Below are 13925 nucleotides of genomic sequence, written 5' to 3'. Positions count from 1 at the left end.
ACAACACTTTTATTGTATATTACTGTAAAAGTGATCAAGAATCATAATATAGAAATCAGGTCTTTCTATAAAGTGTACTGCACATTTTCCTCTTAAGGCACATTTTTATTCTTCCTAATTTTGGTTAATTTCCTAAATATAGACCTAGACTATACCTTCTGTAGAGTGGAGGGTGAAAATTCATAAAAACTCATAATAAAATGAGCAATTCCCAGAGTGCTAATACTGCTCTTCAGTGCTACAGAGCAACTGAATTATCTGAGCCATTCATCATCTAGGAATAAATGATGTAAATAATGAAATAAAATATAAGATCTTTAAATGTAAATGATCCCAAATTAGGTAAAATAGACTTAAAACCCAAATTGAAGATCTTAAAGACTTTTTTTCCTGATACCAGGGATTGAAACCAGGGTTGCTTAATTAAAGACTTTTATAAATTAAAGATTTGATTAAATGAAGTTATTAGCATGAAATTTTAAAATCTTGTCCAGTAAAGAATGAAAAGAATAAATTTTGATCCCAGCATATAAAAAAGACCTGGTACTTTGCTGGTTACTATTTTGAAAGACAAATAGTTAACATTTATTCATTGTTTACCAAGGCACAGATTCATTCCCTTAGTCCTCATGGCAACTCTCTAATGTAAATACTTATAGTATGGAGATCTGAGGCATATAGAGTTTAAAACTTGTGAAGATCACACAGCCAGGGAATTTCAGAATCAGGATTTTAACTCAGCATTGTTATACCAGGTACCAGGGATCTAATCACTCCATAATGAGGCAATGTGGTTTTATAAGGCAAATAATACAATAAGTTTTTTTAAAGGAGAAAAGAGGTCAGGTTAGGAGTTACAATAATAAATCCAGAAGTCTTGTCCTAAAGTAGAAGGAGCCAAACATATTAGAACCCAAAAGAGGACTGAAAATAGACTAGCAAAGAACACCTTCATGAATGTGAGTATTCAATGTTGGATTCTTGGCCACATTTCCAAGATGGAGGCTTTGTCATGTGTGCCCTGGCTTTGCCTTCTCAGGTAGCTCCCATGCCCTTGTTCCATCCCCTTGGAATACTGCTGGATAGTTCTACATTCACAGAATTACTCTGCTGTGAAAGTTTCTGGATGGCCCTGTTGCAGCAGCCCCAGGGAAACTGTGATATAAGTAGAAGGGTTAATAACAAATACATATTGCATGGCCTTGCCTTTGTTCCTCCTGAGCTGCCTTCCTTTTACTCCCTACCTCTCTCTTAACTTGCTTCAAGCAAACCAGACATGTTCTGAGCCGATGGAGTTGGTGCTTGGGAATTGTTTTGACCAGTGGATTGACTGAATTAGTAAATGATATCACTTAAGCCAAAAATAACAACACATCCCCATGTCTAAATAGAAGTTTGTTCAAGGTCTTTGAAACATTGGAGATGCTTGGGGGATGTGGATCCTCTCTGTTTGGTAGATTATCTAGTTGATTTGAGAAGGTGCTATTACCCTTCAATAAAGTTGAGAAGGTCTTTGCAATAAAAACGAAGGGAGATATTTTCCATTTGCCAAAGCTGTTTGGAAAATCTCCCTTCAAGTCTGGAACAGAGCATATGAAGCCTAGTGAATACTTACAACAGTCCACTTCCACAAATTCCTTTTATCTCAGGAATCTTTGAATTGGACTTGACTTATTTTCGACTCATCTCCCTGGCTGAATTTCTACTCTCTTGGTACAGAAGGAAGTGGGGAGCTGCTCCAGGGCCCTCTGAGACATCCTTGTTCATGACTGATCCACTTCTGACACACTCCCAGGTGACTGTCGGTCCAGCTACAAGCCCATTGTCTCATTCCAGCAGAGGCCAGCTCCTCACAAGTTAGAAAGGACTGTGCTTAGTGGGTGTAAACCAGATACAACTTAGGTAAACAGGCTCAATTGCAACATTGGAGAGGGCTGGGTTTCCTTGCCCTGATTGGATCAAGGAAGACCTTGAAAGAGTCATGTGTTATGGCTTCATTCTTGTGTATGACAGAAAAATGTATCCAACATATAAAACTTGTATTTCCCCAGATACTACTGGTAGAATGACACCAAGTTTGTTGTTTTCTTTTCTTTTTTCTTTTTTTTTGGTTTGTTCAGTTTTAATTTTAGTTAAATGGATACACATTGTCTTAGTCCCTTCTGTGTGCTATACAGAATACTATGGACTGGTGTTTTATCAACAACAAATTTATTTCTCACAATTCTTTAGCCTGGGATGTTCAAGATGAAGGCACTGGCAGATTTGGTGTCTGGCAAGGACTACTTCCTGGTTCACAGATGGTTTTCTTCTCCCTGTGTACTGACACCACAGAAGGTGCAATAGAGCTCTCTGGATTCTTTTAAAAGGGCACAAATTCCATTCATGAGTACTCCACCCTTAAACTATCACCTTCCAAAGGCCTCAAATACTATCACATTGTGGGTTGTATTTTAACATCTGAATCTGTGGGAGTGGAAGGATTCAAACACACAAACATTTTAGACATTATATAAGAATTCAAGGAAATTGTGGTGAAAAATACACTTGAGTCAATGAATGAAGCTTGTAAGCCTTTAACAAAAGAACAGTGAAAATATTCCTTTTATGATGAAAATGATAATATTTACACACTGAAATATTCTCGACAATATTTATCCTTTGTTTTGAGGTACATTAGCATAATCCTTCGAAAGAATATTACTGATACAGGAAGGAATCAATATTGTGTAAAAAAGGAATGTTCTACTCTCCCTCACTTAATGTTTCCTTAAATTTTCATTCACTCTTATGCTGTTCTTGTCTTCACCACTTTTAATTTCTTCTCAATGAAACCACTGAGAAAACAGAAAACAAAGATGGTGGTAATGAGCCAGACATAAAAAAAAATTTCAATGAAGACCTTAATCAATAACTTTAAAATGAACATATTTGTGCTCTAGAAAAACTACTATATGAAATTATAGAGGATGCAGGAAAAGTACCATGGTACTTGGCAAATATGGGTTTGTTGGTTTCTTTTTCCTCCAGGGCTTCAAAGTATTTTCTTTATTGAAGAATAGATTTCAGTACTAACCTCATCTGTTTCATATTCTGATGGCCACTCTACCAATATAAATTTAATCTTCATAGATTAAAAAAAAAAGTTTTCACAGCAGCAAGTCTGTATCCATTACTGTGAATCTGCTTTCAAGGAAATTTGATATTCCATCATGAATTAAAATGCTCTCCAGGCAACTTCATTTGCATGCCAGTAAAGTTCATCACTCTGCATCAAAATTTGAGCCATTCTGTCATGTAAATACAGTTAGATGATGAAATCTCACCACCTTCATGGCAGTCATCAAAAACCCGGCAGAGCCTGCAGGGTCATTGGATTAAACCCATGGGTGGGATGATTGGATTGACTGCCCTGTACAGTTTCATATGTCTGTCTACGCTGTCAACTGTGCCTTCTTTTGTAGCAATAAAAGTCTTATCTACTTTACTCATCATAAATAAGTGTATTTAAGCTCGTTTCAATGTTCTTCATGGACAATTCTACCTTACTGATTCCCAGTTCGCAGATAGATTTCCATACTTCATGTAATGAAGGAAATGAACTATTTCTTTGTATCACTGGATTCTGTTTGCTTTCTCATGATGTTTCTGCCTTGGTTTGTAGGAATTTGAAACACTCTTAAGCACTTGTACAAATTCAGATTCAAAATCCTGATCACTGTACCAGGCTCTACCAGTCACAGACTGATCTGGCTCAGATTACAGAGCATATATACTTTCTTTTTTGGAGGCTGCTACAGACTTAAGAACTTTGATAAGCTTTTTACTTTCTGAATTCTTTAGAATTTTGTTGATTTCTGTTAATGATAAGTTACTTTTATATCAAATATCTCTGCTCCATATTCCTTTATTTCCTGCATCCTCTATAATTTCATATAGTAGTTTTTCTTGGTTGTCTGAGCCCTTTATTTTACCAGCATTCTAAGAGTTTTTTATTCTGTATAAAAGGCTTATATTCTATACCCAAAGGACTTAAAAACAGCATATTTGGTGGTGTAGCCACTTCAATGTTTATAGCAGCACAATTCACAATTGCTAAACTGTGGAACCAACTTAGATGCCCTTAGATGAATGGATAAAGAAACTGTGGGATATTATTCAACATTAAAAGAGAATAAAATTACGGCATTTGCAGATAAATGGATGGAGTTGGAGAACATCATGCTAAGCAAAATTAGCCTATCCCCCAAAACCAGGGCTGAATGTTTTTTTCTGATAAGCAGATGCTAAGCCATAATGGGTGGGGCACAGTGGAACAAAGTTCCACTGGGATGAACTTTGGATGGGCAAAGGGGAGGAGCGGAGGTAAGGGATTAGGAAATATGGTAAAATGTGATGGACATCATTATCCTAGGCATAGGTATGATTGCACGAATGGTGTGATTCTACTTCATGTACAACCAGAGAAACAAAAATTCTATTCTGTTTGTGTACAATGAATGGAAGAGCTTTCTACTGTCATGTATAACTGATTAGAACTAATTAAAAAAAAAGAAAAGAAAAAGAAAGAAAGAAAGGGGGCCTGTATTTCTCCTTAAGAGATTCAACTGACCCATGGACAACAGTCTATGGATGGCCACTGCCTGCTGTTGGGTTTCTATATGAGGCATTTCATTTTGAATTACTTGGTCAGTGATTCCATGAGGAAATTGGCATCGTTCTATAACCCTGTTTTCTATTTTGACTGGATCCACACTGGGGAAGCTGCACCTTCACCTTCACCTCTGCCATGAGGTCCTGGAGGAAGAGACACACCAGTCACTGGATAACTCACTGGGGGAACACTGGTAAACCATAGAAGACAGCATAGGCCCGGAGTGAGAGGACTTCTTCCTTTTGTTGCAGCCAGTCCTTCCTGTGTTTTTCTTTTAAAGGATGTTTATTTAAAGAAAATATTAGGTGATGGGAGGAGAGTGGAAGGGAGGGGGGATAGGAAGGGGATAGGAAGGGCAGCAGAATACAACAGACACTAGTATGGCAGTATGTATAAATGTGGCTGTATATAAATAACCAATGTGATCCTGCAATCTGTACACGTGGGAAAAATAAGAATTCATACCCCATTTGAATCAAATGTATGATATATGATATGTCAAGATAATTGTAATGTTTTGAGCAACTAATAAAAAACAAGAAAAGAAAATATTAGGGAAATAGTGTAGTGGATCCAAGAGTATGCCTGAGGTTGGCATGTGTAGGCATGATGTTAGTTCATCATGGTACACATGCAATCATCTTCTATTTTTTAAACATTGAATATGTAATTTTATAATATGGATTAATTATGATTTACAAATTCCATTAATAATGAACATTTATCTGTATTCATGTTTACAATTCAGGGGATCATAAATGTAAGAAAAGCTTTCCCCATGCCTTTACAAGTCCTAGGAATTGTATATTTAAAATTATTTTTGTAGCTTTTGGTTGTTATTGGTGTTGTTTACATTTCATTAATTTCTTCTTTATTAGTCATTGCTTTTGTTACTTTTTGATTTATAATGTAATTCTCTAGCTGCTTTCCCAATTTAATTACTTAACTAATTTATTTGTGTTTGTTTTATTGTTGTTTAGGAATAAGTTTTAAACAAATACCTTGAGTACTATTTTGGCCACATTCCACAAGTTTTAGCACAGTGTATTGCAGTGTCGATAGTCTCTTTTGTTCACTGATACACTTAACATTTGTTTCTACATAGTTTATAAGATGAATTTAAGTTTTGATTTCCTCTCTAATTCTACACCAGATTTGGGGTATTTGGTACATTTAATGTTGAACCTATTTTGCTAAAATTTTCCCAGGGTCCTTGAATATCATGTACATATTTAGATTTGGTTGAGCTCATCTTTATTTTACCCTTAATAGTATGTTTAGGTTTACAAGTACAATGTTACAAAATTGGTAAATGTTTAATTTTTCAAATATAATTACTGAACATTTTTCCTATATAAAACTTTTGTTATATATAATCTATTCAACTTCAAAATATTTTTTTCGATTTAGTTATCAGATCATAACTCAAAAAGGAAATAATATATATAGTTAAATTAATAATTGATTTCAATGTAATCAATGCAATCTATATGCATGTATGGAAATATTACAGTGAGTCCCATTAATATGTACAATTAATGTATGTTAATTTAAAAAGAAAGAAAAACTAATTTTGGTGGATAAAAGATTCTGTCATAGAGTACTGACAGATTGGATGAACATTTAATATCTTAGGAGAACATACCTTTACTGTGTTAATAATTCTCTCTTCTACTCTCTTTGTAGATCAAACAGACATTTTATTGTCTCAATAACACTTTTTCTTAAACAAGAACCATAAAATAAACATATTTGGACTTTCCCATGTTAAATTTATCTTGAGAGAATTTCCTTATATATTCTTCATAGAGAGAATGAAAATGCCAGAAAATACAGAAAGTGGGGTGCTACTTTTTGTTCTCTTTTTATTTTTGACCTCCTATTCCAGGTTCTTCTCTGGGGCTTCAGATGAACACTGAATTCTCCAGGGAGTGTAAATACTTTTGATTATCATGGTGACAGAAGGTCCTCTGTCATGAGATTAAAATCATTGATCAGTCACATGCTAGGAGAGTAAAAATCACTTTCTTTCATTATGACAGGAAGATTTATATTATTATTGAGGTAGGTATGTGGTCTATGATTTCACTTTTCATTTCCTGGAAGAACTCGTATTTGTGAGATTGCTAGCTTTAAAAAATGGGAAGAGGTTCCTTTTGCAAAGCCGAGTTATTCCTTTTATACATTTTCTGAAGGTGATACTGGATTTTAGTTATTATAAGTTACCTTTAACACAGAACCTGGGATATTAGTGGGCTAGAATTTACCTATGAAGCTTGGTTTCTTCCTCTTTCCATTTGAATCTGTCCATTCTCAATGTGTGCCTTCTGCTCCAAAATTCCTTGGGCTGAGCACACATGGTCAGAGTCCTGTCCTGTCTTTAAAGAGGCAGATCTGGAAACCAGTTTCTCTCCCCACCAGAGTCCAATTAATGTAAGGTATGATTCCCTTTGTACCTAGTCAGATAAGCACCTTCCCATCAGACTATATCTTTGGAGTCATAATGGGAGTGTCTTTATGATTTCCAGACATGAGAAGAAGTATTAGAAATCCCAACTGTGGTGAAGATCTGGGCCTATTTTTTCTTCTTTTAGCCACAGAGTCTTTGTTCTGGTGCCTAAGTCTTTGATTCACTTGAGTTGATTTTTGTGCAGGTTGAGAGATAGAGGTTTAATTTCATTTTTGTACATATGGATTTCCAGTTTTGCCAGCACCATTTGTTGAATATGCCATCTTTTCTCCAATAAGTGTTTTTGGCACCCTTGTCTAGTATGAGATAACCGTGTTTATGTGGGTTAGTTTCTGTGTCCTCTATTCTATACCATTGGTCTACAAGTCTATTTTGGTGCCAAAACCATGCCATTTTGGTTACTATAGCTCTGTAGTATAGTTTAAGCTCTGATATTGTGATGCCTCCTGCTTCATTTTTCTTGCTAAGGATTTCTTTAGCTATTCTGGATCTCTTATTTTTCCAAATAAATTTCATGATTGCCTTTTCTATTTCTATGAAGAATGTCATTAGGATTTTAATAGGAGTTGCATTAAATCTGTATAATGCTTTGGGTAGTATGGCCATTTCAACAATGTTAATTCTGCCTATCCAGGAGCATGGGAAATCTTTCCATCTTCTGAGGTTTCCTTCAATTTTTTTCTTTAGTGTTCTGTAGTTTTCCTTGTAGAGGTCTTTCACCTCTTTTGTTAGATTGATTCCCAGATATTTTTTTGAGGCTATTGTGAATGGAGTAGTTTTCCTAATTCCTAGGATATGAATTCCTTAATAAGACTCCTAAAGCACAAGAGGTAAAATCAAGAATCAATAAATGGGATGGATTCAAATTAAAAGGCTTCTTCTTAGCAAAAAAATAATTAATAATGTAAGGAGGGAGCCTACAGATTGGGAGAAAATCTTTACCACATGCACCTCTGGTAAAGCATTAATCTCTAGGATATATAAAGAACTCAGAAAACTTAACACCAAAATAACCTAAAAAACTCAATCAATAAATGGGCTAAGGAACTGAACAACACTTCACAGAAGAAGAAATACAATTAATCAAAAATATATGAAAAAGTGTTCAACATCTCTAACAATTAGAGAAATGCAAATCAAAAGTACTCTAAGATATCATCTCACTCCAATAAGAATGGCAGCTATTATAAAGACAAACAACAATAAATGTTGGTGAGGATGTGGGGGAAAAGGCACACTCATACATTGCTGGTGGGACTGCAAATTGGTGCAACCAATATGGAAAGCAGTATGGAGATTCTTCAGAAAATTGGGAATGGAACCACCCCTTGACCCAGCTATCCCACTCCTTGGTTTATACCCAAAGGACTTAAAATCAACATACTATAGTGACACAGCCACATCAATGTTTATAGCACCTCAATTAACAATAGCTAGACTATGGAACCAACCTAGGTTTCCCTCAATAGATGAGTGGATAAAGAAAGTGTGGTATATATAACCAATGAACTATTACTCAGCTTTAAAGAAGAGTGAAATTATAGGCATTTGCCAGTAAATGGTTGTAGTTGGAGAATATCATGCTAAGTGAAATAAGCCAATCCCACAAAACCAAAGGCTGAATATTTTCTCTAATATGCAGATATTAATTCACAACAAGGTGAGGGACACTAGGGAAGAATAGCATTACCTTAGATTCGGTAGAGGGAAGTGATGGGAGGGAAGGGGAGGGGATGTGGGGATGGGAAAGATAGTAGAATGAAACAGACATTATTACTGTATGTATATATGTGACTACATGACCAATATTATTCTGCAACATGTACACTCAGAAACGTGAGAAATTATATTCCATCTATGTATGATATATCAAAGTGCATAAATGCATTCTATATATAGAATGTATATATAGAATGTATAACTAATTAAAACAAATTAAAAGATTACAAAGAAAAAAGAAATCCCAAGTGTTGCTTTAGATCATACCACACAATTTTAGTCTAATTTCACCATATGTACAACTACTGTTTTGATCATCTGCCTGACCCCTATGTCTATTTCCAAATTAGTTCCAAACTCTGAAAGAAAATGGCTGTGCTTTGTTCTTGCTAGTTGAAAGCTCCAATACACCAAAACAGGGAACAATGTGAAATCAAATTATTCTTAGTGTCCATTTCCTCCCTCTCTTTCCTTTATCCTTTTCTTCTTTCTTGGATTGATAAATTCCTGGAACTCCAATTACTTTTCTTCTAACCTACAAAGCTATATGTTAGCTCTTACCTTTCCTCCCAAATTTTCACCCTCCAAATCCATCAATGGGAGGTAATTATGTTTATAAAGAGCTGTATAGTCTTACATAAAACAAAAGAAACCCATCTTCCTGTAGGTTCTCTACGAGGGGATGGGCTATTGGAGGTAATTCCATTTTTTCCTCTCTCTGTTGGTATTAACGAAATGGTACAAAAACCTAAACTTTCAAAGAGTTTTCATTTGTAACTAGGCAATTTGGCAGACTTATCAAAGATTTTTTAGTTAGCAGTAATTTCTGGCTCTGACTTATCTTACATATCACCTAGTGGTATTGTGTACAATGCCACCTTTCCTTTGTCAGATTCTTTAAGAACATATCATTACTTTAGGTTGTCACAATCCCTTACATGCTATCCAAACCCATTACAATCTGGCCCCAACTTATAATTTCCAGGTTTATTTCTGAATGCTACATATAATAAACCTTACCCTCCTGTCATTAAACCTCCTGGTATGTTCATGTTTTGTGAATTTTTAAAAAATTTCCCACTGTAATGTCATTGTACACACCCATGTTTGTAATTCTGCTTTCTTCTCCATATCCAGCTCAAGTTCTACTTCCCTATGAAGTTTTTCTGAGCAATCTAGGCTGTAATTTCCCTTCCTTAAACTTCTGTACCCTTTGTACCATAAAGGAATTTTTCCACAGAGGAAATCCTCGAGATTTTGGATAAGGATTTGAGGTTTTGAAAAGTCACATGATACAGTTTTAGAACTATAAACCACCCTAGAGGCATCTAGGGCAAACACTGACTTGGAATTGAGAATCCTGATGTCCAAGGAAGTGTCTGACTGAATAGCAAAACTTAGACTGGAGATATGTGACTTTTAGCCCAGTGTGGTTTCCTCTCATGGCTTCCTGTTGGTCATTGCTGTGCCGGCCCCTCCTGACTCTCCCTGGCTGCTCTTTTGCTCCTTCTATTTGTTATACCTTTCTGAACCCTTAGTTCAGGGCATTCATTTCTTCTTAGAAACTATAAACTTAGCAGATGCTATAGAAATATTGTAACATGTGTGTATTAAAGAATTTCTCTTCAAATAATCAAAAGAATGAAGAAGTCTTAAGGAGAAATATCGTTTGAACAAACTTGCTTTAAACAGAGTTTGTCTGAAGAAATTCACACCAGGAGTGAGTACCTTACAAATTCATTTATCCACCATGATCACTATAATCCATTCTTGGGATAGATTAAGAATCTTGCAAGGATTAGAGAGAACTAATATTTACTGAGCCTACCTGAGTATGTCAAATACTTCCATAGTTACTTTATATTATTAATTTATTTAGTTTTCATTAATTATTCCCCTATCTATAAATGGTGAGACACAGACTCAGAGATATTGAGTCAACTATCCAAGTTTGTATATCCAGGAAAGTGGAGGAGATGGGATCTAAACCTGTTTTTCTGTCCCTATGCCATGCTATGGCTAGTTATATTATGTCCAGTTGGTTACACCTTTGGGTATGGTGTTCCCCACAAGTTCTTTCATATCCTCTTTCTTGTTCCTGTGTGCTTCTTCTCTGTGCTTAAATATGCTTTTGCTTCCAAAGATCCATACCTGCAGCTCTTCTTTGTATGATGACCCTCAGGCTACTGACATTGCTTCATGTGGAGAGCCAGAGGTAGCTTAATTCCATGAAGGTGGTCCCTAACCAATGCCAGAGAGTGCCGGAATATGAAATCTCAGTGCCTTTCCTGTGGGTTGGGACAAGTTCTAAGGTGTGACAGAGATCCCTGTGGATCAGTAGGACTTTGTAATCACATCTCTAATTGACTGTTTCTTTTTTACTGCCCTTTCCTACAACTCCCTAATTTTTCCCTGAAAACTTCATTTGTAAATTGTTTATACATAAATCCTTATCTCAGAGCCTGCCTCTAGTGACCCCAATCTAAGATAGGGTGTCATTTTCTAAGAAATAAAATAATATTTATTAAGCCCTTATTGTATGCCAAGCACCATGTGACATTGCAAGTTTTAACTCATTTGATCTCTCAAACAACTACAGAAGTAGACACCATCTCTCATGATACAAATGAGAAAACTTACTCAAAGTCATACAGACAGTAGTTGTCAGAACCAAATAAAAATCCTAGTCTGACTCAAAGTCATCTTTTATCCTTTGTGCTGCATTCCTTGAGGACACATTATTTACCCTGGTAAGGAGTCCAATTCATATTTAGTCAAACCCTCTATCTTAGGAAGAATATTAAAAACAAATTATTAAAATTCCAGTATAAAAACCAAATTATCAAAATTTTATAATTTTCTTTCCCTAATCCAGAAGATCTAGAATTCTGTTACTAGGAAGAAATAGAATTCTTGTCTGAGGAAAATATATATAAGAGGTCATGTGGGCTTTAGACTAAACCCTTGAGTAATTATGGAGAGTATGTTCTGCAATAAGCTCAGAGGATAAAAAGTTCTTTCCCTTAAGAAATCTGCAATTTACTAGAGGGATATGGACTATGAAGACCTATCATATAAACTGATGAATACCATAATAAAAATATATAACAGCAAGGAAAATGGAACAAAGATTCACACCCCAGTGATTCCTTGGATGAGTCAGAGCTAGTGATAAAGTTGAGATATGATGATTTAAGCTGGGTTATAAAGAGTGGACAGGATTTTAACATTTTATTTTATTAAGTGTTTTATCATTCTATTTTATTCTATTATAAAAGAAGAACAATACCCAAATTTTACTTGAAAGAGAGACCAAAATGATGGAATTAGAAAATGGCCTATATCTCTACTTCTGCTAACTAAAATTGCAACACAAAAAAATCTATATTCCAAAGTATTTCCTTTGATAGGTGCAAGAGCAGTGCTTCTTTCTCTGATTGATTGCTAGAGTGGGCAGAGTCACTGTAGTCTTTAAAATGACTGAGAATTAATTATTTTACAATTAACATGTTTGCTTCCAAGTAATGATTGCTTATGTTCATAGTTATTCATAGCTATATCTAATGGGTGATCCTAAAATTGAGGTTTTAAATTTTCAAAAGTTTCTAATATGGAGGTGAGAAATTGAAGATGTTAATGGCAACATGGATAAAGGAAAGTGATTTCCAGCCCGGTGGTTTAATAGAACCTGAGAAAGTCAAGTTTATTGAGATTGGTATCCAAATTCATATGCATATGTGACTCCTTTTCCAAGCTAAAGATACTAGAATTCTTATGTTGTAGGATAGCAATAAGACAAAACAGTTGAGGGTACAGGGTTTAAAGTTGTGCTGTCTGAGTTCAAATCCCATCCCCATCACTTAGTAAATGAACAAAGTTATTTAAGTTACTGTAAGGACAGGCCTAAGATGGCTATATTTAGGCCCTCTTACTGAGGTTACATTTCAATATATTGCTAAGGTCATGAACACCTGGTTCGGCATATGTACTCAAGGTCAGAAACACTTGCGTGTGAGCATGTGCTCACGTATGTAACTTGATGGCAATGTGCCTTCTTTGGCCTGCATATAAAAAAGGCTTATGGAAAGACTCAGAAGGCTGGATGGTTGAAAACTGGGGGCCTGGGGTCTACTGCAACCTCTTCAAAGCATGTCTACTATCCCAACTGTGCCTAGCATCTTCTTCTACCTGGTGGGATCCCAGGTGGAAGAAATTTGTTTCCCAGGGTCTGAGCCTCAGCCTGATAGTTACTTAACTTCTTTTTGCTTCAATTTCCTCATCAGGAGAATTATAACAATAAACCCTGCTTCAAAGAATTTTAAGACAGAAACAAATTACATATAAAACACTTAGAACACTATGGTAAGTGCTCAGTGAATACCAATTGTTGCCACTATGAGTTGGGGAAGTGGATCACCATCTTTTCTACATTGAAAAATTACTAGATTATTTCTGAAAGAGCTGCAGATTGACATCTGTTTTGGTGCTGCATGCAAGGAGTTTTGTTAGCAGAATGGCTCTGTATGGCAAGGAGGACACAGGGAAAACTGCTGTCCCAAGAAGGGAAATACAGACAGGTGAACATAGGGAGTCTTCTTACTGGAGCAGAGACGAGGTGCAAACCACCTTGCAAACTGATGCCAAGGTGCGAAACTCTGAACTGCAATTGACAAAGTACTGGAAGCTCAGTTTGGCTAAGTCTGAGAATCTAAAAGCCCTGGGCCACCCAGTCAGAGTGGGACCCACACTTTTGTAAATTTTGCATTGGAGAGTCTAACCAAGTTCTTACAGTAAATACGTAGGGAAAAAAACCCTCATGCTTCCAGCAGGAGGAGGGGAAACACCATTTTGGAATATGCTAGAGCCCTTGTTCTTAATAAGGCATGCCCTCTGGAGAAACTAGTTATCCAGAGCCTACCCTGCTGGGAATCTTGTCATAGCCTATCAGGGGGAAAGGACAACACCCAGCCCCAGTCAGCCCTAGCCTTTGACGTGGAGAAAGGAAATATACAACTCAGCTCACTCTAGCTGTCCTGTCATACCAATGGTGGGGGAAAAAAGCCTGAGACACACTTGTGACAT

General features: G+C 36.0%; 1 pseudogene; it reads right to left on the bottom strand.

Annotated features, from left to right (window-relative positions):
- Positions 1-3273: 3273 nt before the first annotated feature.
- LOC124091889 (DNA-directed RNA polymerase III subunit RPC6-like) lies at positions 3274-4791 on the bottom strand (annotated as a pseudogene).
- Between the last annotated feature and the right edge of the window lie 9134 nt (positions 4792-13925).

The sequence above is a fragment of the Marmota monax genome, unplaced genomic scaffold (assembly GCF_021218885.2).
Source record: "Marmota monax isolate L192 unplaced genomic scaffold, Marmota_monax_Labrador192_F-V1.1 WCK01_AAM20220418_F8-fsc00046, whole genome shotgun sequence".
NCBI lineage: Eukaryota > Metazoa > Chordata > Mammalia > Rodentia > Sciuridae > Marmota > Marmota monax.
The sequence above is the reverse complement of the archived record's forward strand: the minus strand, read 5'-3'. Positions and strand labels throughout refer to the sequence as shown.